Source organism: Chiroxiphia lanceolata, chromosome 3 (genome assembly GCF_009829145.1).
Source record: "Chiroxiphia lanceolata isolate bChiLan1 chromosome 3, bChiLan1.pri, whole genome shotgun sequence".
NCBI lineage: Eukaryota > Metazoa > Chordata > Aves > Passeriformes > Pipridae > Chiroxiphia > Chiroxiphia lanceolata.
In genome coordinates, this window is record NC_045639.1 from 31,859,266 (window position 1) to 31,885,640 (window position 26,375).

The following is a 26,375-nucleotide window of genomic DNA, read 5'->3' on the forward strand; positions in this document are numbered from 1 at the left end:
GCACACAGCAATGCAGATGAATTTCCTGCTGATGCTTGGACTAGATGCAATATAAAGCAGCTTGAAGGAAGATTTGTTCAATTCTAACTTCAAAGCAGCAGCATGTATTTTTGTTGGAAGAGGAACACTGGTATGGTCTCCTATAAAGCTACAGCTGCTGCTCTGAGGCATAAACTCGGGTAAGCAAAGTTAAGTCTGTGGGGAGCAGCAGAGTTAAGAAAGCCTAGCTTTCAATGGCTGGATTGCAGCGCTGCAACTGCCTTCCTGTGCCTCCCATACTTACTCTTACAATACCCTCCTGTCCACTTCAAATCCTCTACTGGGCTGTCTAGCAGACAGCAAAGGCTGGACATGGTGCCTGGACAGTCAGACTCACCATGGCCTCTTTGATGCTTCAGGGGGAGCCCACCCGTCCCAGTCCATGTGCCTGTAGCACACTAACAAGAGTACTTTCCAACCCCAAGGACTCATCTGAAGAGGCAATGTTTGGGGCTGACACAATGTGCACTGAAGGCAGGTAGATCACTAGAAGACAGAGGAGGGAATTTCAAAGATGGTCTGAGCTGTGAATGAAAGAAGACTGAATGAAAGAAAAGGAACGCAGTTTTCTGTATCTTGGATCAGTCTGAGCTGTTAAGACTCTAATTTGTACAACACTTCAGTCCTGGAGTATTAAGGCTTTTTGCATAACCAAGCTACTTGGTTTTGGGCTGTTCTGTCAAGTGGGACTTCTTAGGGTTGCTAGACTGAGAACTTGGTTGCACACAGTTTTTGTTTGAAAGTTTAATGGGGATGAAAACCATACGAAAGTAATGAGATAAAAATCTCATGACATCTGTTTGCATTTTAAAAATTGCATAAAACCAGAAAACATGCAAATAAGCTCAGTATTTGATGAGTGGTGAGCAGTCTTCCCTCTGCTTGTGTATCAGCCTGGAGCTGCTAATGAGTAGACAGGCTATAGCTACAGCAAAGAGAGAGCCACAAGAAAACAGCAGTTGATTAAGAAAGCAACGTGCCTGCTTTCAGCATTATTGGAGTCCCCAGACAGGTGGGGTATGACGATCCTGAGCAGTCCTGAGAGCTGCTGACTCCACCAAGCTGGCTCAAGACAAAGCCTGTAGCAATTCTGGAGCTGGCAGTCATCTGCCTCTCTTTCAAATCACTTTGCCACTACCTAACCCTTTTCCTACATCCTGAAAGTCCAGGTGGTATTTCAGACTGTCACTATGACATCCAGGTCATCCCCAGGCTTGTAGCTGATGGAATCAGGCAATCAAATGCAGGATGCTCCAGGTTTCTCTTCAGGTGCTGCAGACATTAAAGCTTGGAAGGTCATGGGGAGTGTACCAGCCAAAGCCTGAAACTGTTCTTGCAGCACCAGAAAAGAAAAAGAAAGGGGAGCACTGTAAATGTGCACGTGGGATGTGCACGTAGAATGTGCACGTGGGAGGAATCCCTCTTTCCATCCCATGTCCGACAGTGTTCCTAGGAAAGATGTCAGGGCTTGGAAGGGTCAAGTGTGCAGCAAGTACATCTCTGCCCTTCATTCCCTGTCATGGGTATACATTCCAGCTATGCATCTTGGTCAATGAGCAGCCAAAACAGGTCTTGAAGCAGGATAACTCAAACTCCTTCTGACACAAGTGGCCATTATTTGCAATGTTCCTGAGCCTTGCTGACTGCCTTCAAAAGTTGGCCTGATGGCACAGAGATAACTTTAGTCAGACAGTACTCTCCCTGTTCCCTGAGAGGGAAACTCACATAACTCCCCAGGCTGACTTTCAGAAGTCAGCAACAAAAATGAGAAGAAAAATTGTATAACTTACTTCTATTTGCAATGGTCCTGTGCCTTCTAACTACCCAGGCCCCTTCTGAGTACTGCTGAGTTTATCGGCTGGTGTTAAAATATGTGTTATTCCACTGGAATTCCTCACACTTTAACTTTTTCTTCTCCATTGCTTTTGTGCTTATGAAGAAAAGGCAGGTGTTTCCAACTCTCCCCTGTAAGACCATTGGCATGCTCATATTGATGACTCCCTTTCTCTTCTCTTTCCTGAGACAACGTTCATCCTGGAACTTTCAGGGTCTTGCCAGACAAGGGTTAGTCCATAGCCACTATCCTTGTGCTATATCCCACAGGGATGGGTGAGCAGACCTGTGGCAGGGGCTGCATACCAGCTGATACAAAGGTGTTGGGACCACAGCAGTATGCTTTCCAAGGCCCTTTTACACCATGCCTGCAGTGCCAGTCTCCTCCCCAAACATTGCACACATCACTCAGAGCCCCGTAAAGCCCAAGAGTCAGAGAAGGGCTCCAGGATGCCTTTATTTGTTTTCATCACTGTGACTTTTTCTTGCAATGGGGATCCCTTTTCACTGAGCTACTGAGGGATTTCTCCTTTTCTTATCCAGCAGACATTTGCATCACTTTAATCTTGTTATATGTCTTCCTTACCTCATTACACATCCTTCTTGTATTATTGTACATCTGCCTTTCTAAATCATTGAAGCAACCAGCACATGGCAATGAAGAAGGGACATTGACCAGTGAGGAGGACTAGCCAGGGAGGAAAGTGGAATGAAGGATAAGTATTATTGTGTTTGGGTGCAAGCATGTCAAGCTCTGGAATGAGGGAAATTCAGGAGCGTTGTATAATGCAAGGGATCTCAAGATGCTAACAATACAAATTTACCAACAAATGTGACTGCAGGTTTTCAGCAGAGCCTGGATAATGAGCGGACAGAAACCCCAAAAACTCCAGACAGAAACCCCAAAAACTCCCCCCTGGTAGGTCCACCTTTGAACTTCAGGGCTTTACTAAGGGGATTTGAAAAACACCCTATATCCCACTAATTCTTGCTGGAAAGCTCTTCTTGAGTTCACCAACTCTTCTTTCTAAGCCAGTCTAGCAGAGAAAAGCTCTCCCTGACTTGTGGGCCTAAGGTATCAGCTCTTGGGTTCTGTGTCTGGACTGTACCTGTGGGATGGGAGAACATAAAAGGGGCTCTTTTAGAGCCCAGCGTCCAAAAAATGGATGATAAAATGAGGGGAGAGTCATCACACTTCATGGATAGAGAGCTGGTAGAGCCTCACTCCAAGACATCTGTTAAAGTCAGCTGGATTTAAGTACTTTCTTTCTTGGAAGTAAGCTTAAGTGGTTCTCTGAATAAGATCTCAGAAGCAGAATTGGGCAAGGCCTGATGGTACAAACGTGGCTGCAGTCAGAAAGTACTCTCTCTTTAGCTTGAGATACAAACTCACTAACCTCTGTGGGATGGGGGGGACAGCACTGGGAATGAGAGCAAGAATTGCACAACACTCTGTGATAGAAACGAGGCTTGACTCCCAGCCAGTATAAATTTGAACTAAGTGCTATACTGGGTCAGATCAAAGTCAATCTAGTTCATTTTCCTGGCTTTGACAGCAGCTAAATCATAAAAACTGGGCCTTGTCATAGGGATATTTTCCCTTCTGCTACCTCTTAGTCTCTGATGGCTTGCACCACAGACATGTCCAGAGATGGAGCTTTGGTTAGATCATTGTATTGGACCATGAGAGCCTTGTCATTGTCTGTTGTGCTGTTGGAGCCACCGAGACAGTTGTTCTCCACAATGTCATGCAGCAATGAGTTCCACGGGGTGGCCATGTCCCGTATAGTAGGGGGGACCATAACTGAGTGGGTAGAGAGGCCAAGTAAGTGTTTGCTGCATGAAACATCCCCCACTCACCCCTTTCTCAACATATACAGAATTGAAGACTATGAAACTTTCAATCAGTGCTTCTGAAGAAATCCTGCAGCTGTACCACACAGAAAGAACTGGGGAAGTCCAAGTTTGAAATGGGTTGTTGGTTGTTTCCATGTGAGGAACATCTTCACAGGAATTTTGCCAACTAAATTTAATTGTGATGCTGCAAAAATGTTGTGTAAATAATGTTTCTGTAATACATGTGTTGCAAGTTATTACCAAGCCATAAAAGAGCTGGGAAAGAAGAAACCGAAACACAAAATGCTCTGTGACGCCAGAACACCTTCTGGTGAGTATCAGTTTGCAAACCGCAATGTAAGTTTATGCCCACAATTCAATTGACCTCCTGAAAGCAAAGGTAAACAGGAATAGAAGGGCAGGCGTCTGCGGTTCTCTCTTTCCTCCAGAGAAATTCATTCTCCATCAAGCTCTGCCCTATTTCTCTGGTGTTCTCTCAGCCCCTGAGTAACAGAAAACAAAACCAGGTAAAACAATGACTCCTAACTTAGGTGTGCAGGGAAGGGGCCTGTGAGACAGGCTTCGCAGTTTTGAGGACACACAGCTCCCAAATCTGACAAGGAAATGTGAAACCCACCCCAAAAACCGCAGTGACCAAAACAAAAAGATGCCTTAAGAAAGCAGTGTACCCTGAAAGACTGCACTGCCACGATGGGAAGTGTCTCAACCAAACCCTAGCTGGCCATGGCTGAGAAGAAAAGCATTTTATCTCCCTTCACGTAACTTGCAATCAAATGTCAAACCCTTTGGTTTGGCAGAATTAACTTGTTTCTTTTCTTTAAATATGGTCTGGCCGTAGAAGACGGTCAAAACAAACTGAGGAAGCATGAGGCATATCCAACTGCCCCGAGTGAGGCAAATTCCTGTGCTTGAGGGCTGCCGCAGGAAAGCAAAGTCTGTTGCCTACACCTCGTGGTAAGACCCCTGGGAGTAAGGATGAGTACTTTTGCCCTCATTACAGTGGCTGGTGGTGTGAAATGCTGCTCCTGTAGGGAGACATCTCCTCTGGGAGCCATTTACCAGTGACTTTTTGAAAAACACCAGTTATCTGCTGTGTAAGCTGTGACATATATTGGTATCATAATTATACACCCCCTGGTCCTTCATCTTGTTTAGTATGTTACCACCAAGACGTGTAGAGTCTGAGTAATGGCATTTAATGCGGGAAGAAAGGCAAGTCCTGGGATTAAGCTGCCTTCCAGGAGTAGATACTAGATAAAGAAAAGCAATGACTGAGAAGGCTGTCTCGGCCTCGGTGCCTGTTCCACCTCAGCCTGTCCCGTACATGGACCTTATTCTGCCCCTGTGCATACTTGTTTCTAAGGAACCAGGATAGGCAAAGGAGAGTAGGGCTGCATGTGTGTACTGAGGACTGTCTGGAGAGCTGCAGACCTGCTTGGTCCCTTCTGCCTGGGACACGGAGTCCATGGAGGCATCTGGACATCACCCTCTGCCTTTGAGGCTCCTGCAAGCAGGGATGCTGTCGTCTGGCAGCTGCTAGGCTCCCAGATGTCAGAAGCTTTTCTGTGGTGCTTTCTAGGTGGATCAGGAGAGGAAAAGGGCAAGTGGAGAGGGGCAGCTTGGGGACGCATGATTCCCATGGTAGCAGAGGCACTCTGACCCCAAATAGGCTATGCCATGGGAATGCAAAGTGAAGGGGGTATGTTCGTAGCTCAGTCAAATCAACAGGCAGACATAGTGTGTAGGGAGCCACTGTCAGCTTCCTAAATTAAAGCTGTCAGCAGGTTCAGGCCACCCAGTGTAAAAAGGAAGATGTGCTCTTCGTCAGTACCTCCCTGCCATTTTGAACTCACTGTGTGCTGCAACATCAAGGCCACCACAGAGCTGGGCTTTGGTACAGGACAACAAAGCCCAGCTCTCCAGGAACTGCAGTCCCAAATCTCACATCTCCTTTGTGAGAGGAAGTGAGCCTGTCACACTCCCTCATAGGGAAATTAGACAGGAAGAAGAAACACAGCAAGCCTGAAGATAGAGAGGAGAGTGGGGCTGGTGTGAGTCAGGGCTTTGGCAGAGCCCATTTTCCCTCCTGGAATAAGAGGTCAGGTGGGGAAGGGATGTGTTCTATTCCCTGGCCCTGCAGCTTCACATTTTGCATTCCCAGCTAGCATGAAGGATGGCAAAATGGGCTGTGCTCTGCCAAATTGTGCCTGCTTATCAGTGGGGTCACATCAGTCCCTGGCATAGCGGAGCCAGGATCAAGTCTGGGGAAAGCCAGATGGTTGTAGAGGTGGCTGGCTGGCTGTGCTTTGTGTGTACACATACACACATTCACATTTACATACATCTCCACCCACGCAGAACTGGAATCAAGATAATTTGAAATAACAAAGTGGGATTTCCCAATGACAAATCCAATCTTGAGCTTCACCCTATGGATGATATTCATATAAACCTCCCATCCTTTCCATTACTCTTTCCCACTGTACCCCTTCCCCAACACCTCTACTTGCCAGCATTGAGGTGGCTCAGTGCAGCATCCCATTCTCCTGTATGGGAATGCCTGACCAGTTTGGTACACCAGTGAGGTGTCACCTGCAGCATATGCTGCTCAGGCCAGTAGGTAAGAGCCCAGTGAGTGCCTGGAAGGAGCTACCAGCTGCAGCTTCGCTCCATTAACATGAGCTGTGCCAAGAGTCTCAGAGCTGATCAGCCCCAGAAGGTGACTTCCTGCTGCAATTAAGATAGAGGTAAATTCAGACACATCTTGCCAGTCTTCTGGGATGTATGTTGCTAATTAAAAGTCAGCCTGTGTGTTTAGGATCAAGGACATCGACACATACTCTGGTGGTAGAAAACATTTCTGCATGTTTTTGTGACACTGGTGTCTGGACCTACAGAACATGATTGTGAGAGGTTTCCCTTGGACTCTTTTAGCTTATGCTGCACGCCTGCTCCAATTTAAAAGCATAGAAAAATCAGAATGATCCCACAGTTCAGGAGCTGGAATGGAGCTCAGGAGTTTTCAGTTTTGCACTTGAATCAGCTGGATTTGAAGCATGATGTTGGGAAAGCCACTTACTTGTGGCTCCATTCACATCACACAGGCCAGAGAGTGCTGAGCATCCAGTGGGACGCTGCCTGAGCAATAAGTCACTGAGTCAGGGACTGACTCCTGTTCCAAGCACAGAGCACGGCAAGTCTCTAGTCTTTCTCACCCTTAAGACAGCTGTGATACAAATGGTCAATCTTCAGAGGATTTTTTTTTTTTTCCAACTGTGAATTAAATTTTAGCTGGTCATAATTTTCTCAGCAACTGATGAGCATTTCTGTAGGAAGTTTTGTGATCCCAGCAAGTGAACAGAGTTCATGCCCTGGCAGTAGTTAAATTATAGATCCACTTTTGGGTTGAGGAGAGAACATGTACTCTAGGGTGGTCCATCAAATGCAGAAAAAGCACCACACAACTGAAAAGACAGCTCAAACAAAGGATTTCACAATGAGACTTTTACAGCTAAGGCATTTGGGATCCTTGGATCTGAATCCAGTTCCCAGCCACAGCTTTGCAACATGACCTGAGGCTCTCAGGTTCCTCATCTGTATAAAAGGAGCAGTACTCCATCCCCTCTTTACGGGAAGGTTGCACACAAATGTGAACCTATCTAACACGCCGCTGGAGCTTCCAGCAGAAGAAGTCATAGACACGTGGTGGAACCACATGACTATTGTGATGGTTGTCTGTGTGACCTCAAGAGACTAAAATCTCTTCTCCAAATCATGTGAAATCTCAAACTTAAGAAAGCAGAAACCCCGAAGTCAAATAATCTGTTTGAAAATGGGCCATGAGTTAATGGAAAGTTTTATTGTGTAGAGTGAATATTTGGTGTGTATTTATATTTCCCTCTCCTACCTTCCTCTTTTTAAAGCAATTCAGAAAAAAGCTAAAGCTATGTTTCAACACCAGCTCCTTCAGGTTTGTGATCAAGTAGCTTTTTTCCTCCTTCAGCTGTTGAAGGAAGCTGATTGCCGGGAATTCCTAGAAGAGTGGATTAGCACCTGCTAACGTTGCAGGTTCCTAGGACTGATCAAAAGCCAGGTAGTGCCCTTAACAGCTCCCCTCAGCCATCTCTGGTGGCCACCCAGCTGTTTTCTCATTCCAGCCCTCAGATTTACAGTCTGTCATGACTCACAGCTGTGAGCAAGACTCAAACAGGGCTGGCCTGATGTGATTGGCAGGACTAGACCTCTTTTGTGTAGGCTGCACCTTGCTTTCCAAAAACTCCCAGCATTCAAAAGAGCAAATAAACCCTCCCAGTAAAGTCTTCAAGTGAATGGGTCCCAAAGCAGTGGATCTACCCTAAGCATGCAAATAGCTGGATGCAAGGGCACCATGTCAGTTCTTAGATACTTCAGAGGACTGTCACTATCATTTGGAAGGTCAGCATGACCAGTTGTTTTGCAGCTGATCCAAACGTGGGAAAAGGGGTGCAGTGAAGATTTGCTATATCACCATTTGGCTCTTGGGAGGAACAATCCTTCATCAGCTTGTTCCTCAGCCCTGAGACTATTCTCCAGAGCCCTTTTTTAGTGCTGGCTCTTCAATACTGAAAGATCAGACTACTGCCAGTTTACAGTACTAATCTGAGACCTGCAGTAGTGCTCCATTGACTTGATGGCAGGCTGATGGTTCTTAAAATACCAGAAAATGGGTGAAAGCATCGTTCCATTCATATATATTCTTCCCAATGGTTATATTCGAGTATGAGCCAGATAACTAAAGGAAGAGATCTGGAAACAGCACTGGGACATCAGCTGCTGCTATTTCACCTCTAAGTCTAAGCATATCAGCATGTGGCTTTTCAAAGCACAACCAGTACATTCTTGCCCTGGTCACATAGATCTCTCCCTCTTTAGCTCCTGAAGGCTGGGAGATGTGCTGCCAGGCACTCAATCTGAGACAGCAACACAGGGATCACTCCATAGAGACACGTGGTCTTCTGGCCTTGGAACCTCTTCTCCCCAGCTGCCAGCAGTTTGCTCAACAGAGATACTCTACCGTACTTATTTGCTCTGGTTTCAAATACCCCTGCCTCCAGTCCATGTTTACTCTCTCACTCTGCTGTTCACCCAGCCTATTGCATCTACAGGTCACTGGAGCAGTCCACTTCCCCAGCCCTTCTCAGTCTGCCAGGTCTGTCTCTACCCCAAACTCTAAGGTCCTTTTTTAGGTTGGGAGTAGGCTCTTAGACTTACTGCCAAGCTCAGCAGTGGGCTTGCAGTTCCTTCTTTCCCTGCTACAGGGTCATGCCAAGCTCTAGAGTCACTGCCTGGGGAAAGGGTGATCCTCTGTAGTTATTCCCTTCCCCTCCACCCAGATTCTGGGAGATGCTTTAGCTCTTTCTGGGCTTTTATCCCTCACACCAAGAAAATGAGCCACTAATGAGAACCATTTGGCTTGCAAATTCTCACTGCTCTTTTATATCAAGGTTGCCTAAAACTACTCCACTAGCTCAGAGACATGGAAAATGCTGGTTGTGTAGCTTCTACTCCTCGGATCCCAAAGCTTTGGGCTTCATAGCCAGTACAGGCTTCTGGCTTCTCTCTGGTCCAGCCACAGAGGCTGTGTGAGACCACTTCTGTGTGGAGATGCTACTGGGACTCTCCTGAACAGTTTCTCACACCAGCAGGGCTTTGCCAGCTCCTAAATTCATCAAGTTTCTCTTCCACTACCTGGAGGTCCAGGGTGCGTCTCCCATTTCTGAGCTTTCTCTCCTGAGCAGAGATTCCTAAAATTCTGTAAATTAAGATCTCAGTTAAATAATTGCAACAAACAATTTACCTTCCCCACATTTATGGTGTCAGTCATTCCTAACGTGTGAGAAAGCTGGGGCTACTTGTTCTGAGCTGAACAATTCTGTGATGCTTATAGGAGGATTTGGACACTAAAGTGCCAAAGCAGGAACCGTGCACAAAGTCAAATGTTTGCAATGAGCTGGGCGTGTTGCACAAACCATGGATAGCTCCAGGCTGGAGGAGCTGGGAGCCAGGGCAGCTTGGAGCCCTGCCTAATGGGGATGAGGGAGTCTTGGTGAGCAGAATCAAACACCGTTCTTGAAGAAGAGGATGCATAAACACACTTCTTGGCACTTGGTCAGTGAACAGAGAAATTTCTTTTTCCTCCCAAGAATGTGTTCAGGGTGGGATCTTGGAGCCTGATCTTTGAATAATGCTGGTGGGGAAAGGCATGCTGCTTTCCTACTCTGCTCTGCAGGGCCAAGGGGTGTGTAGGTTCCCCTCAGTGCAGGGCTGCTGTGCATGAGGATGCTCTTCCAGTTGCTTCCGTGGGGAGCTAACACAAAGACATGGCAACATTCAGGATAAAGACCCTGTGCTCCTGTCATTCCCAGGAGTTACTGGCCTGACAGACACTCCTGTGTGTGTCTGGGGCCTGAGACCGTTCCTCAGGATTACATCAAAGGCCTTCAGAGAAGGATGCAGGCTCAGATCACTCCTTCAGTGCCTGGAAGCACTGCATATGCTGCAAGGAGGCCTCTCTGGGCAACAGGTAGACTAGTTCGACCCTGGATACTGGCAAAATGAGAAGAACTAAGATCTTGTGCTGCCCCAGCAAGGCCTACCTTCCAACAGCCTCCCTGCAGCCAAAACACTTGACACCATTGACAACCAGGGCTTTTACTTAATGGGTAACAACTGTCTTACCTCCCACACACCCTCTGAGGATTAATGAGTTAACTGCTTTGGAAACATTCAACAAATAACTAATAATAATAATAGGAGTGGCACATATATTTCACAATGAGTGGCCTGTCAGATTCAGCCTTCTCATTCTTTTTCTCCAACTGCACTCACTATGAAGTTATTTGTTACATTTATTTGCTGATTTAATTGATGAAAAAAATCCAGTCATCTCTTTCCCTGTGACTTGGCAGCAAACATTTGAAATTCGGTGTGTGTTAGTGGAGGTGGTCCTCACATACAGGTGTTGCTTATCGCTGAGTAGACAAGCATATTCTCTGAGAGGCAATTACTGCAAAAATAATTCTGTCTATTTTGTGCAGGGAACCCCAAAATGTGATGCCTAGAAGTATCTTGAGCAGTAAAACACAGTTTCTCCTAGAAATGAAATAATATCGTAGTCCCACAGGTCATCCAGAGGATTTGAACCCAAGTACTATGAGCACCAAACAACAAACCTTGACTTCTGCCCAGCCATCTGGGTTCTCTAATGGACTGGGCAGCACTGCAAGTGCATTCCTTCCCGGGATCTTTATTCTCACCTAGTCCTTAACTTGAATTGTTCCTAGTGCGTGGTGGTCTATGAGGGCTGACTGTTATTAGATACTCCTGAGGCATTTTGGTAGCAGCAATAGCTACATCTCCAGAGAAGCTGGGCACCTCATGGGACCAGCACTGCATAGCGGCGTCCAGCTTGAGCAGTACCTTGCCCATCTTCCCTGCTGTGAAGCCTTATATTCCTCTGGCAATGCTGGGATGTCATCATTGTTTCAACAGCAATGCACTGAGATGTCATAAGGAGATGATTAGGATGACTTTGTGGCCAGATCAGGCAGAGCAACTGCTGTTTTCAATTTCAGCAGTGACAAACAGAGCACGTTTAAGGACGTGGTCATTTCTTTCTCTGGCAAAGCCCTTCCCATTCTTGCTCACCTCCCCCTGCCGCTGCTACCTGTGCCTTGACAGGAGAGGCCCTGTCCCAGAGCAAAGGCCAGCAGGTGACACTGCTTCTCCCGCTGACCTGGCAGGAGCACAGCAGACTAAGCTCTGCCAGCAGAGAGGAGGAAGCAGGGAGTAGGTACTGGTACCAATTAGCAGCCTGAACGGGGTTATTACAGGACAAGCTCTGTTTAACTTAACTGCTAACAGACTGGCTCTGTCAGTTGGAAGAAATCACAGGCAAACAGACTTAATGGGGGCCTGGAGGAGTGGGGGCAGGGAGCACCGTGGCTTCCTTTCCTCTTTTGAGCAGTGTATTTTGTAAAATACAAGTGTAATTGCCGTTTGAAACACATGTACAGCAGGATGGGGAGAAAGGCAGGAGGCAAGGAGCGTCACTGATCAGCTCAGATCTGTGGAGCAATCTGCATCCTGAAGAGCCTGAGTCTTGGCACATCTGGGCTCTTTTTGTCACATGAGAGTAATAGCAAGGCCTTCCTGCACTGCTGCGTGGCTCAGGGTGCTCCAATGTCACCACCAACCAGACCTCCATGTAGGGGAAAGCCTCTGTATCTTCCCCTCTCCTGCAAGCCTGGCACTGCCATGGGCTATGCCCAACAGACTCTGCTCCTCTGGTGAGACCCCAGGTCTGCTTCTGACCCCCCAGTGCAGTGCTCGTGGCTTGAAGCAGCTAAGCCTGACTCCAGCTCTGATTTGAGGCATGGCATGGTCTGATTGGGACTTGCAGTTCTCATGCAGAAGCTGCATGAGAAGAAAATGGACTGAAAACCCTACATGCACTTGGAAGTACTGTCTGAAGATTTAGTCAGTCCAGATGAATTTTATCCCAAATGCAAGAGGGAAAGAGCAGACAGAGCACCATATTTTTCCTTGAGCACTGTATTTTCCTTAAGCACAGGACTCGGGCTCGCAGGGATCTATGGAGGTTCCTGAAGAGGTCAGGTGATTCTGGTGGGATCCTTGAGCCCACAGGTCTTTTCTGGATTGGGAACCCTGAAAACGTCTGGTTTTATGAAGAAAGGAATACCACTGATATGTTAAATGGATGGCTGGGTGGGGTTCTGGAAAACTGATGGCTTTTAATTCAGTAGCATTACGCACTGCATCAGGATTGTACTGGTTTAGATATAGGAACTTTGTAAGGATGAAGAAGAGCCCCTGCTTTCTTAAATTCTGCATTTTGACCGCTGGGAAGCTGGTCATGAAGGATGAAAGCAAGCTGCACATCTTCTATGTGCAGACACTGCCTTTGAGTCCTGGATCACATAAAATCTTGCTGTTCCCTCCTGCCCATACTGGAGCAGCTTTTTAGTCCATGGCATCTCATGGTAGCATCAGGTGTGGGAAGGAAAAGTGAGACATGAATGAGCAAGAAAGCCCTTTCCTGGTGGGAGGCAGCAGGGGCAGCCTGCTGGCAGGCTGTCAAACACAATGAGCAGCAAACTTTGCCTGTTGCACTCTGAACTTTTCTCTGAGAGAGATCAGGGCTCCCAGCTTCTCCTCATTTCAACATTTAACTAGAGCTGGGCACCCACTGCTTCCCACGGACGACAAGATGTCACTGACTAAATGAATGCTCATGGTAACCTAGAGTGGAAACATACAATGTAGAATGTGGCCCTTCACTGACTCCTACCTTATTGCTACTGACTTTCTACTTCTAAGGAGACACTTGACATGGGTGTTTTTTGTTCAGTGTCAGACAGGTATTTCTTGTGGAAGATGGCATAAAAGACAGGGTGAATGCAATGCTTTAATTTAGTAAAGATTAAGAATTTGCAATTGAATAAAATTATAGCAATGGAGAGAAAAGGGATTTGGCAGAGCTGGAGGAATGGCATAGCAGGGACTGCAGGGCAGGAGCAAGGTGTAGGTTAGAGCTGGAGGGCCAGGACTAGGCTAGTGGGTAGGCTGCAAAGCAGGTACAAAGGCAATAGTAAAGCTGTGAAGTCCTGGATGGCACTGGTATTGCAAAACCATGGCTCATGGTGATATACCAAACACATCTCGAGAAGCAATGCACTGGTTACGTTAACAGAGCACACATGGCCTCCTCCTGAGCAGCATCCCATTGCATGGTGTGGCCTTTTAAAATGTGCCAAACAGATTGAGTACAAGCAGCACACACATAATAAATGGGACACAGAGCAACAATACGGCACTCCCCAAAAATGCTGGAAATGCTACAGAATTCATTAAAGATGCCACAACTCCCCCTTAACCTCTATGCCAGGAACTATTGTTTCTAATGTTAATAATGCCTGGTAATAAACAGAGGCATAACTCCAGGTCCCTGTAGACCAGGACTAATAGGATCGGACTGAAGCAATGTAATCAGTAGCAGAGTCCAGGCTCTCTCTTTTTGGCAGCACATACCACCACTGGAAAAAATAAGCCTCCAAAGACAGGCAGATATCAGGTAGGTGTTTCCTTCTGCAGCTATTCCTCGTGTTGCTGGAGTTCAGAGCATCCTGGAAGAAAAGAGGCAGCAAAAGACCCTGAGGACCTTCATAGGCTTTGCCCCTACACCAGGGGTAGCACTGCCTCTACAGGTTGGGTCAGTGAAGTTTACTTGGCTAAGCAAATGCTAGCAGTCCATGCTTGAGCAATGGAGGGGGAGAGCTTGTCCCTGCCAACCTGCATGAATAACGCCGTTAAAGTAAAGCAGATGGAGCCCCTGGACAGGAAGGTGCTTTCATCCTGTTTTTTTCCATCCCTCTGTGATGTGCCGACTCCCCACATCCCTTTCGGATACATCTCTCCTGTCTGGATGTGGGAGCCTGGAAGAACTGCTGACTGAGATGGGATGGAACCATCACACATGATCTTTTAAACAAGCAACTGATGTAACACTGTGATACTGACATGATACAGTGTGGTCCTCCACGCAAACAGCTTGGGCTCCTCGCTATGGCAAAACCAGCCTCTGGACCGGGGCTTTTGCCCTTAGCGGGTGCCCCTACGTACCCCTTTGGGAGTGGACTGGGAGGGAGAGGAAGGGGTTAAAAAGCCAATGCGGCCCTAACGACCCATCTGCCACCTCATCTCGTGTGACACGAGTCATGCGGTGGGGGGGGGTGGGGGGGGTTGGGAGGGCAGGGAGCAGCTCCCTTTCTCTCCTTTTAGCTGAACCTCTGATTATCATTTCTGTGCAGCCAGGAGGTGGCATGCCATTGTGTGTCAGCTGGGAGAGCTGCTGAAAGGGGGGCTTCTCCCTGTCTTAAAGGAGACAGCCCTTCCTAATCCTTCCCTGTGCCGAGGAGGAATCGCCCTCCTTCCAGAGAACCTACCCCACCAGGAAAGGACCCTCAAAAAGCTCCAGCCCACCCAACCCTCTGAGCTCCAGCCCTGAGCTGACACCTTGACAGGGATGCCCCCCAGGAGGAAGCAGGAAGCAGGGACCCAGGGCCTGCAGAGGCTGGCAACCAGGGGGGCCAATTAGCACCAACTGCAGCGGCTGGTTTTGTGCGATAGAGGAGCTTGGCCATGAGGAACTGGTTCAAGCTCTTCACCTCATTTCACACAGGCAACAGCAATCAGATGGTAATAACCATGGGTCACTAGAAGGTGACCTCGAGGTGAAAGGCTCCATATCCCATTAATGGTTTACTGAGCTATCAGCCTAACACGTCTCTCCAGTGCTTTGAATCAGAAAATGGTATTGAAGCTCTTTGAGAAAGTTCCTGCTGGATGGTGTTTAGCATTGTGCATTTCCCAGCAGACACGCGGGAATGGTAATTAAAATCCTCCATGACTACCATGCACTGGGACCTTGCCATTAGCATTGTGTGACTAGGCAGGAATTTATTGATTTCTTGCCTGAGCACTGCAAGCTTACAGCAGACACAAGCGCTGATTTTTGTCCAGCCTTATTGTGTGTGTGTGCGCTCATCTCACGTTAGCCATTAAACTTCCCATTAGTATCTGCTGATATTCTACAGCGCGTGGAAAGGCGCTGAATAGGAAGTAGCACTCCTGCTCTGATCTCTGTCAGATCTAAACAGATTGCATCCCACAGCACCAACAATTTAGTCAGCTCATTTATCCCACCCAGGGATCCTTTATTCTTTCTCGCCATTTGTGTCATCTTCTTTTGCCATCATAATCAGTTTAGCTGGGGGAGGGCTGGATGAAAGTGACCCTTGTTTCTGAAGCAATCTCCACCACAAGGTACGTTTCCCCATATTGTATGATATGCATGTAGTTCCTATGCCCTAGTCTCCTGCTGCCTCCTCACTCTGTGTCTGCTTTTCTACCTGTGTTACATTTTTAGCCCTCATCACAAATGTAAGGTTTTCTTCACTCATCTGCCTTCTTTGGCAGCCAAGCACAGCCTCTCCATGGCACTAGCAACAGTGCAACCACCAAGCCCTACCAGATATGAAGCAGATGGGCTTGTAGCGAAAACGAATTTCTTTTGATCCAATGACATGTTTTGAAAAAAACTGGGAAAACTTTCAGGCACAAAAGCCTCCTTTTCAGTTTTGAACCACAAACAGCAAACTCCTGCTAAGCACTGGCTGAGAACAAATGTTTTGAGTTTAGTTTGGGTTTGATAATCAACTGGGCAGTTTGAGAAAAAGGTGGTGAGCACCTGTGAAAGGGTGAGGGATGACAAGTAATGAGGATTAAGAAATATTGTGTCCTAAAATAGTGTATTTACAGAGTCCATGAGCTTTACCATCCAGAGGTACTGTGAATTCTAGCTCCCAGCTTGTTCTTTGGAGGTATTTTATAAATCTCCCTGAGGATAAGGTGAAGAAGACAGTGGCTGAATGGCAAGAAAGCCAGCTAGGCACTTCTGTCTCTCTACCAGTTGCCACTGTGAATTCATTTGGGGCTGTACTGCTTGCTCAGCAGCACCCACAGTTTCCAGGAGGATGTTGTTTGCAGTGGGGAAACATACTACACAATGATGGCTGGGAAATGGGATGTACACATCCATCTGCATGGAATGATCCATGTCCAAACCCCAAATAGTAGCTGCTTCCCACACCAAAGGAACCTTTCAAGCATCCACCACTTCCCACTTCTCCTTGCTCTTCTACAGCTGCCCCTAGAGATGAGTGCTCTAGAGACACTGAGGAGAAAGCAGCAATATTTTTTTTCTGCAGCATGGCAACCTAAGAAAAAGGTGATACTAAGGATTCCAAGATCTAGGCACATTGGGATATAGGCCATCATCACTCTCTGGGGCAATCTGGCTCCGTTTTGAAGAGTAGGAGTAAGAAAGAGGAGCGGATTTAGGCAACAACGAAGAGCAACCTTGGAGGGATTTTCTATGTGGCAAGCAGGCACTCATGGGGCTCTTAGCTTTTGCCTTTTTCTCTCCTTTCTGACTACCAGAGAGTGTCCCTCAAAAACAATCCTGAGAGTGAGGTTGCTCTGAGACCTGATGTCCTATATGTTAACCATTTCTTTCCTGTGAAGAGAAACCTCTAAAAATATCTAAAACACAACAGTGTCACAGGAGTTCACCAGGAGACGATGCTATCTAAATGCTCTGCAAGTGGCCTGGCATAGGAGGGGGACAGTAATGTACCTATTTATGATAATTCAGCAATTTTGTTTTGCTTTCCAGCAGACCTCCTTGTATTGGGGTGAGCATCCAGGGGAATGAGTACCATGGATGCTGGCTGGATCATGGTAGCACTTGAATTTGAAGAGACATGTCTGCATGGGCAGCATGACCCACATGGTTCTTCCCTGAGCAGGAGGTGCTGCCAATCCAGACTCCAACAGTCCCTGCTCTGGCCTGGTCAGGTGGTTTGAGTGTGTGCAACAGAGACTGTCAGAGCAGTTTCTTAAACTTTTGCTTTGCTGGAAGACACCTGAGGTTCTCTAATCAGGGTCTCCAAGTGATTCAAGATTGAGACAGCATGAACTGGCAGAGAAGATTTTGAAGTTGCTGCAGGGTGCTGCATAGGAGACTGTGACAAAGGGAAGAACAACGAGCTCCTGCAATTACAAATTCATGACTCATATAATAATTGATGTTACAAGACACTTCTGGAGGTCATCTGGTCCAAACCTTTGCTCAGAGCATGGTCAATCTTTATGTTAGATCCACCTTCAGAGCTAGATCAAGTTGCTCAGGGCTTTGTCCAGTTGACCTCTGCAGATCTCCAGGGCTGGACATTACACAATCTCTGAACAGAATGTTCCAGTGTTTGACCACCCTCATTGTGCAAAATGTTTCCTAATATCTAATTATATTTTCTCTTGCTACAACTTGTTCTGTTGCTCCTTGCTCTTCTGCTGTGCACCACCAGAAAAGTCTCAATTTACTATATAATTTCTAATTAGGTATTTGAAGAGATTATGCCTGGGAACAGAAAGGGACTTTTGGCATCTTTCAGTGTGAAGAGGAGCACAGAAGAAGCAGTAACACAGCCTGACCTTGAAATCTTTTCGTGCTGCTCAGGGATGCACCTGCCACTGAGATCAGAACAAGCCAAATGATTCCTTACAAGACAATAAAAATTATTATCAGGAAACAGGTATGATCTGGCCTATCCTGAAGAATCAGTTTACAGAATTAACTCTTGGACAATCCAATGCCTTTTTCTGGTCTGTGTACAAGAGAAGACAAGGTAGAGATGAAAGGAAGCTCTAGAGAAGTCAGTGATACAACAAAGGAGGAGGTGATAGGGAAAAGAATCAGAAATCAGTGCCCCGTAAACACTGCTCTTCTGAAAGGTATTCCTGTGCAGGATGTGAAGCCTCTTCATACTTTTGGGGGTGCCACCACGCACAAGCTGAATGGTTTCCCTTCTGCAGAGCATGATGGATGGTTTTTTGCTCAGGGATGGCTGAATATTTTATGCCTCTGCTTATCCAGGGGCTCTGCAGATTCCCAGGGTAGATCTGAAAAGGCTGAGAGAAGGTGCCAAAGTGTCTTGTCATGTCTGGGAGCTTGGCTGAGCAATAGGACAGGGCAAGTTTGCTAAAGCTAGAAAAAATATTGTGGGTAGTATGTGCCTTTTCATAATGTCAACTTTCCTCCAGCCATAACAGTTTCATAAAGAGTCAGAAGTGAAGAAGGTAGCCCAAGAGGGGCTGTGAGCCTTCCAAGCAGCCCAGGAGATCTGTATTATGTAGTTAAGGGCTGGCATTGCACCAAGGGAGCTTACTCCTTGACTGGTGTAAATCAGCATGGCCTCTCTAGAGATGCTGGAACTGTGCTGGTTCATCCTAGATGATGAAGAGGCCCGTGACATTCAGGCTGAGACTGCCTGATGTAGGCTTGTCCACTGTGCATGCAAGAGGTATCCTAGGAGTCTGGGACAATATGGATTACACTAAGGAATGTATAGCTGGTGAGTGGAGGAACAGAACCCATCTGAATTAAATATAAGACCTGTATGTCCTGCCTAAAAACCAGTAACTAGAGCTGAACACAGCCAGCCTCACTGCTCTGAGACTGCAGTAGCTGTCTGAACTCTAGCTAGGCAAGAGAGTCAAACAATGGCATATGATGGGAAGAAAAGGTTTCTTGGGAGGGTTTTCTTATGGAATCGTGACCTGTTAGTGGGGATGAAGAAGAGCTACTATGGGAAAATAACATAGTGTCCAAAAAAGACTTGAATTCGTCTCACCTTACACAAGACAAGGGGCTCATAAGTCCTTGGCTTTACTTTGTAGTCAGTAGAGAGAGATGAACATCCAGAGAAATTTACAGGTCACCTAAAATCCATCTTGCTTTTTGTAGAGGTGTGTGTTTGTCCTGTGACTACAGGGGGTACAGAGAAGGTGCTTACCTGTATCCAAACCTTGGTACAGGAATTCTGTACCCAAAGCATGGTACTCCAATAAAATCCCATGGGAGGAGCACTCCCTAGTAGAGGTGAGCTGGCATAGCAATGCCTGAGTTTTGCAGGAAGGCCAGGGCTCCAGCCTGCATGTCAAAGTGAAGGATACCAGGCAGTAATGAAAAGATCACAACTGTAAAATTAGCATGGAGTAGATGCTCCTGACATAGTGTGTTGGAATGTTGGCAAGATCTCAAGGAAAAATTAGAATGGAAAGAAAAGTTAAAGAAAAGGACCATGAGAATAAGCAGGAGGCCAGAGAAGAGTGCTGGTAAGCATTTGGACTAGAACAATGGCTGGAACATGGGTGGACTATAGAAGGATTTAGGCCAAGCTCTGACTTGCAAACAAAATTCATGTTTGGATTTGACCCTGCTGATTGTCATGGATGTTGCTGAGTTTACAGTTTTCCTCACTGAGGAAGGAACATGTAGGGATGAGAGCAGTGGGGTCAGGGGTGCCTTTGCACTTCTGGCTTGGCAGATTTTCCTCTCTGTGGACTTTCTCAGCCTCTGGGAAAGTCCATTGTTGCAACAGCCTCATTTACTGTAGTTTTCCTCCTAATTCTCATGCATGCTCAGAAGGATGCAAAATTTGCAGTTGATCAGAGGGACTTTGACAGTGGAATTTGTAAAAGATAATTAAATCCTGGAATCGCCTACATGTGTATTTTCATTTTATTGAAATATGCTGCTTATATTGGGATGCAGCCAGGTGGTGTATCAAGAATGATTTCCATTGCTTTTCTTCATTTTAGTGGCACCAGTTTTTGTTTCCTCTCAGATTATCCCATTTGCTGTGAAATATATTAAGACATAAAATTCCTCTCCTTTGCATGCCATTTTCTCTCTCAGGGTTGCCAAAGTATAAACATTATTGATACCCTTCCCTCTTCTCCTTAGTCCAGCTACCTTTTTTAAATTTTATTTTATTTCAACATCTTTGCTTTAAATAGGAATGTTCAAAGCCAGTTCTCAGGTGCTGTAAACATACTCCTACTTTGGGCCAGTCAGCAGTTCCAGCAGCACATTTGCAAACAGCTCCTAATGTTCACACCAAGCTCTGCAGCACAGCTGTGGTGCAAAAGCCCAGCACAGATGCACTGCAGCAGCATGTGGCAAGTCACAGCACTTGATACCAGCAGAGTGGCCCAAGGTTTTGCACTGTGACTACAAACCTATCTCTAGAAAAACATGTTGGAGGGGTGAAACAGGGACTGGTCAAGGCAGAAAGTTCAGTGGTGATGGTAGTAAAGTTAACTCAGCGGAGGAGAGTCTGCAGAAGAGGTGAAGACTTGACTGCGAGAATGATCAACTCCCAGTCGACCTGAAATTGTGTGGGATCTGCTGTTCCAGCTGGATCCCTACAAATCTATGGGACCTGATGAGAGTCATCCCAGAATCCTCGAAAAGTTAGCTGATGTCATTTCAAAACCTCCCTTGATGATTTTTGAGTGATCTTGGGAATCCAGAGAGATCCCAGCTGACTAGAAGCTGGAGAACATTGTCCCAATTTTCAAGAAGGGCAAGAAGGAGGACCCCAGAAACTACAGGCCTGTCAGTCTCACTTTGGTGCCTGGTAAAGTTGTGGAGAAGGTTATTCTAGGAGGTATTGAAAAACATCTGAAAGACAACACAGCCATTGGCCATGGCTAGAACGGTTTCATGAGAGGAAAGTCTTGCTTATCAAACCTGATTTCCTTTTATGACAAGGGTTGAGCAAGGGAAGCCAGTTGATGTAATCTTTTTGGATTGCAGTAAAGCTTTTGATACTGTCTCTCACAGGATCACACAGCTGGATAAACACACCATGTGGTGGGTGAGCAATTGGCTCAGGGGTCGAGCACAGAGGTAATAGTGAATGGGGGAACATCAGACTGCCGACCTGTCACTAGTGGGGTTCCACAGGGCTCCATCTTAGGCCCTGTGTTCTTCAGCGTCTCCATGAATGACTTGGACTCAGGACTGGAAGGGATACTCAGCAAGTTTGCAGATGACACAAAACTGGGAGGAGCTGTTGACTCCCTGGAAGGCCCTTGAGAGAGACCTCAACAAACATACAGACTGAGGAATGAGATGCTGGAAAACAGTGCCAGGAAAGGGGCCTGGGGGTCCTGGTTGATGGCAAGTTGAATATGAGTCAGCAGTGCCCTGGCAGTCAGGAGGGCCAGCTGTGTCTTGGGGGGGCATCAGGCAAAGCATCACCAGCCGGTTGAGGGAGGGGATTGTCCCTCTCTGCTCTGCACTGGGGCAGCCTCATCTTAAATATTGTGTGCAGTTTTGGGCACCATATTATAAGAATAATATTAAGCTATTAGAGAGCGTCCAAAAGAGGGCAACAAAGATAGTGAAGACCCTTGAGGCTCCTCACCACAAAGATGGTGAAGAGCGGCTGAGGTCACTTGGTCTGTTCAGCCTGGAGAAGAGGAGACTGAGGGGAGACCTCACTGCAGTCTACAACTTCCTCATGAGGGGACAAGGAGGGGCAGACACTGATCTCTTCTCTGTGGTGACCAGTGACAGGACCCGAGGGAATGGCCTCAAGTTGTGTCAGGGGAGGTTTATGCTGAATATTAGAAAAAGGTTCTTCACCCAGTGGATGGTTGGGCACTGGAACAGGCTCCCCCGGGAAGTGGTCATGGCACGAAGCCTGACAAAGTTCAAGAAGCATTTGGATGATACTCGTGGGCACATGGTGTGACTCCTGGGGTCCTGTGCAGGGCTAAAAGTTGGTCTTGATGATCCTTGTGGGTTCCTTCCAATTTGGCATATTCTGTGATTCTGTAATTCTGTGATTTATAGAATACCTAAAGGAAGGTAAGAGAACATGTGACATGAGGCTGGTATGGCAACTATAGAACAAAAATGACAAAATGGGAGGGACCAGACTGGCAAACAGACCAGGAGATATGGGGATCCTTCACTAGTTTCAAGAAGAAAGAACATCCTGGCCAAAGTGAAAGAGAAGAAAAGCCACAAAAAGGAGGATGAAATAAAGGTTTTATTCAGAGTTACAAAGGCCTGGGGTAGATCCACCAAGAGAGGAGAGACAGATGTATTTAGGAGAGAAGGGAAAGGAAATAAAAGTCAACAAGAGACTGACGAATAAAGCTGTTGCCTTCAGTGCAGACATAGCCACGGCTGCAGTGAACCATGGGTAGTATTAAATTGCTGATACTGCCATGTAAGTAGTACCAACATTATTCATGGTGTGGCTGTGGCAGAAAGGGGTGCCAGCAGTCCTGGAGACAGGCCAGTTACCTATATTTCTATAAGCTGAAGAAGTCATTTTGAGAAGAGAACCACAGAATCACAGCAGAGATATTTTCTGCTAAAAGTGGAGCAAATACAGGTCTTAATTCCCACCTTTTGTCTTCCATGGGCCTGTCCCCTCTACCTGGCAGACATTCCTTCCCTGTGTAGGGCCAATATCTGCACTGCCAGTATCCACCTGCATCAATGCCTTCAAGGGCTTTCAGGTGGTCCAGGAATGACAGCTCTTCCCCTACGGTGGCAAGAGGCTTCAGCACTTGTGGAGCAAAGGGATTGGGATAACCTCTCCCTCCACAATGAAAATGAAATGCAGGAGCCCTCCACCTCCTCCCTAGAAGCAAAGTCCTGGCCTATTAACAGGGATAGAGGGGAGGGGGGCTGTAAAGCAGGAGAGAAACATATCTTTGTGTCTGCTTGCAACTTTGTAAGAGGCAATGTTACCATGGCAATGGGTGGTCTTTAGTGAGAAGGGGAGTGAGCTACAGTCTTAGGGTGAGGAGAAAGGGAGAGTGATGCTAAAGGCAGACAGCTTGAAAGTCTCATGGGAAGGGAGAGAAGGGACTGAAGAGCAGGGGAGGGAGGTGGTGGTCTGAGAACCACCTTCGGCAAACGACAAGTGACTGTGACAGCAAGCCTGACATCTGGCATGGCTGCCCCACAACATGGGTTCTCTGCTGAGCTGCTACCAGATGGGCACCTCTAGGCTGGGCCCACATGTTTCCGCCGAGGTCATCCTCCCTGTCAAAAGAGAAGGCACTACAATTAGCCCCCGAGGCCTCCGGCTGGACTGAAAGCCCCCTGGAAGTGCCCATCCCGCTCTCCCCTATCCCCACCCCTAAGACTTTCGGTGTTTCAGCAGAAGCTCTGTTGCCCAGCCCACGGTGACCACACTGTGTGGCCACCAGAGAACGGTCAGCTGGCAACAGAAACCCGCTGCCTGGGTCGGAGCCAGAGAGATACTCCAGCCACACAGAGAACTACCACTGACAGCCCAGCACGGCATGGGAAGGGTCTCCTCCCCATCTCTCATCCGATGCGGATGGGAGAGGAGTTTCCCTGGTCTCGTGTTTTTTGCAAGGGGAGGGGCTGAGTGGCCAGAGCTGTGCGTGCCTGAAACAGTCAGACGATTGTACGGGAGGTGGGGAGGAGAGGGAACAAAGAGCCGGGGCTGTCAGCGCGGCACGACCAGCCATTGCAGAGAAACATTCAGGCTTCTCCCCTCTGCTGCCCCTGCAGCCTGGGGCGGGCCGTGCCCCTTCCATTCCCGGCCACCGCCTGCCCCAGTGCCGCTGCCCTCGGCAGCTCTGCGGCCCCGCGGGCTGGACAACCACGGGCAGGGTTTGACAGAGCGCCGGGGCCCCTCGGCTCTGACTGCGGCCACAGAGGGCGAGGAGGTCCACGGTGGGCGAGCCGGCGTGCCCTCCCGGGGGGCAGCGCTGAGCCCTGGCCCCGCTCCCGGCCGCGGTGGGGGCTGTCCTCCGGCGCCCCGCGGTCTCCGCGCCGCTCCTCGCCCCCGCAGCCGGCAGGTGGCAGGGCAGCCCCGCGCCTCAGCCCGGCCCGGCCGGCCCGGCCCGGCCTCCGAGCCTGCCGGGGAGCTCCCCCGGGCCGGGAAGGGGCCCTTTGTGTTCCCCACCCTCGTCCCCCACCCCCGTCCAAGCGCAGGGCGCCGCCGCCTTCCCTCCACAGCCAGAGCGGCGGCGGAGAGGGGGTTGCGAGCTCCCGGGGGACACCGCTTTCCCACGGGGGAGCGGGGGCTGCTGCTGCTCGGCCCTGTCCGCAGCTGCCGTAGGGTGTGATGGGCGGTTTTATTATTATTATTAATAGCAGGGCGTTCGCGCTGGGGTTATATTACAGCCCCATTGTGCGAGGCTCCGCACAAGGCGGTCAGAGACAGTCTGTACCCGGGAACAGGCAGTCCGGACAGAGAGAGAAAGGCAACAGAAAGGGCGGGCAGGAAGAAACGCTGCACAGGGAGGGGAAGCATTTTTTCCCCTGGCTCATCCAACAGGCCAGGGGCAGAAAATGGGTTTATAGGCTGCTACGGGGTCTCTCATCCTTTGGACCACACACTCCTCTTGTGCAAGTGGAATAAATAACCTGTGGCTGGCTCTTTTTGGTGGTTCAGCATTTGTAAGTGCTGACCGTTTACCCTTTGGTTAAAGCTAAACCTGCCTTCTCTTTCTCTAGCTGTTTAACAGAGATACAGGGAGCTGGGAGCCCATGCCAGCGTGCTGGGTGCTATGATGGTAATTATTAACTCTCCAGGCTCCTAGACGGTCCCGCTCCCTGCCCTGCTGGTATCAAGGGATCACTGCCGGGGGACCACTGCCCACCTGCCTACTAGGGCTCGTCCTCCCGAGGACGAGTTCTGCTCAGACCAGGACAGGCAGCCCCACCGGCAGCGGCTTACGACGTTCCCTGGCAGGGGGAGAGGAGGACCACTCCAAGCAGCTGAACTTTTCACTCCAACTTACAGACAGATTTCCAGAGATGCTTGGAGAGAGGGGAGGGGATGGGAAGCAAGACTTGTAGGGGGACCAGCCTGGCCTTTTTCAATTCAGCTGTAGAGTTAGTTAACAAAGTTGCAGGTTCTCAGTCTCTTTTTCTCTTTCTTGCCAACTCTTTTTTTTTTTTTCTCCCTTCCTCAATATAAATACCCTGGGGCGGTTTCTTTTCTTTTTGGTATGAATGTGATGATCTTTCAGTGCTGTGATTGGCTCCGCGGCTTGTCATCGGGGACACACCTCCTGGCTTGGGGCCACCGCCTCCCCCTCTTGTGAAAGCTTCTCCTTGTAACAAGTGAGCGTAATTACATCAGTTACTCACTAGAGCACAGACCTGCTTTAAATTTTGGCCTGTTGAAGCCAGCGAGAAGCTGAAGGACTAGCAAATGCAGAGTTTCAAAGGCCTGTAGCATTATGGACTATACAAGTAATGCTGTGCTCTTCCTTCCCAGGAATTAGGGCTCCAGTCACATGTGAGGAGGAATAAATATCTGTACTGGTCACCGAAATGGCTACCTGCTAGGAGAACACACCAGAGAAGGATTTCCGTTTTACCAAAGTCTGGCCCACTAAAAATGAAACGCATCGGGTCCCTTTTGAATTGAGCTTTGGTGTAAATGAACCAGAAAACACCACACTTTCAGGGACACCAAAAAGGAAGAGACCCCAGAGTGAGTGCTGCAGGGGCTGTGGATGATCCTTGAAAAAGAGCAGAGCCAACTGAACAAAGGCATCTCTGTGCCAAAAGAATATGCATTTCACCCAGCAGCAAGGGCCTACAAGACAGGGCCAGACCTGCTGGGAGAAGAGAGTGACCTTAAAGAGCAGCATTCCTGTGCCAGGTGGATATTGCAGAAGCAGCTTGATACCTTTCTGAGAGTTTGGGATAGAAGCATGTAGTGCTTTTGTGAGCTTGTTCCAGAGAGGGCTGAGTGTTGGGATAGGAGCATCCTTGCTATGCTCCAGAGGCCCAGCTCCTTCACTGGGGTAAATTGGTGTAGCATGAAAGAAGCCAGTGCTTTCACAGCCAAGAACCTGTTCCATGCTGGCATGGCAGAGGTTGCCTGATAAGGAGAAAAGTTTCTGCATAAGAAAGAAAGGAAGTGTTTTTCTGACTGAAGGAGAGGGCTCTTATGTCTTATCCCAGGGCATTTTGTCCTGTAGGGATTTGACCCTATGTATGGCACAGATGCTGCTGCAGGTTGGTGAGTTCGAAGGATGCAGATGAGGTGTAGAATAATGGAAACCATCCATCTGGCTAGAAGAGCTGAGTCCTCATGTACAGACATCTGCAGGGTGTCAGAACTGCTATTCTGACATGGGACAGACCCAGGCCTTTTCAAACA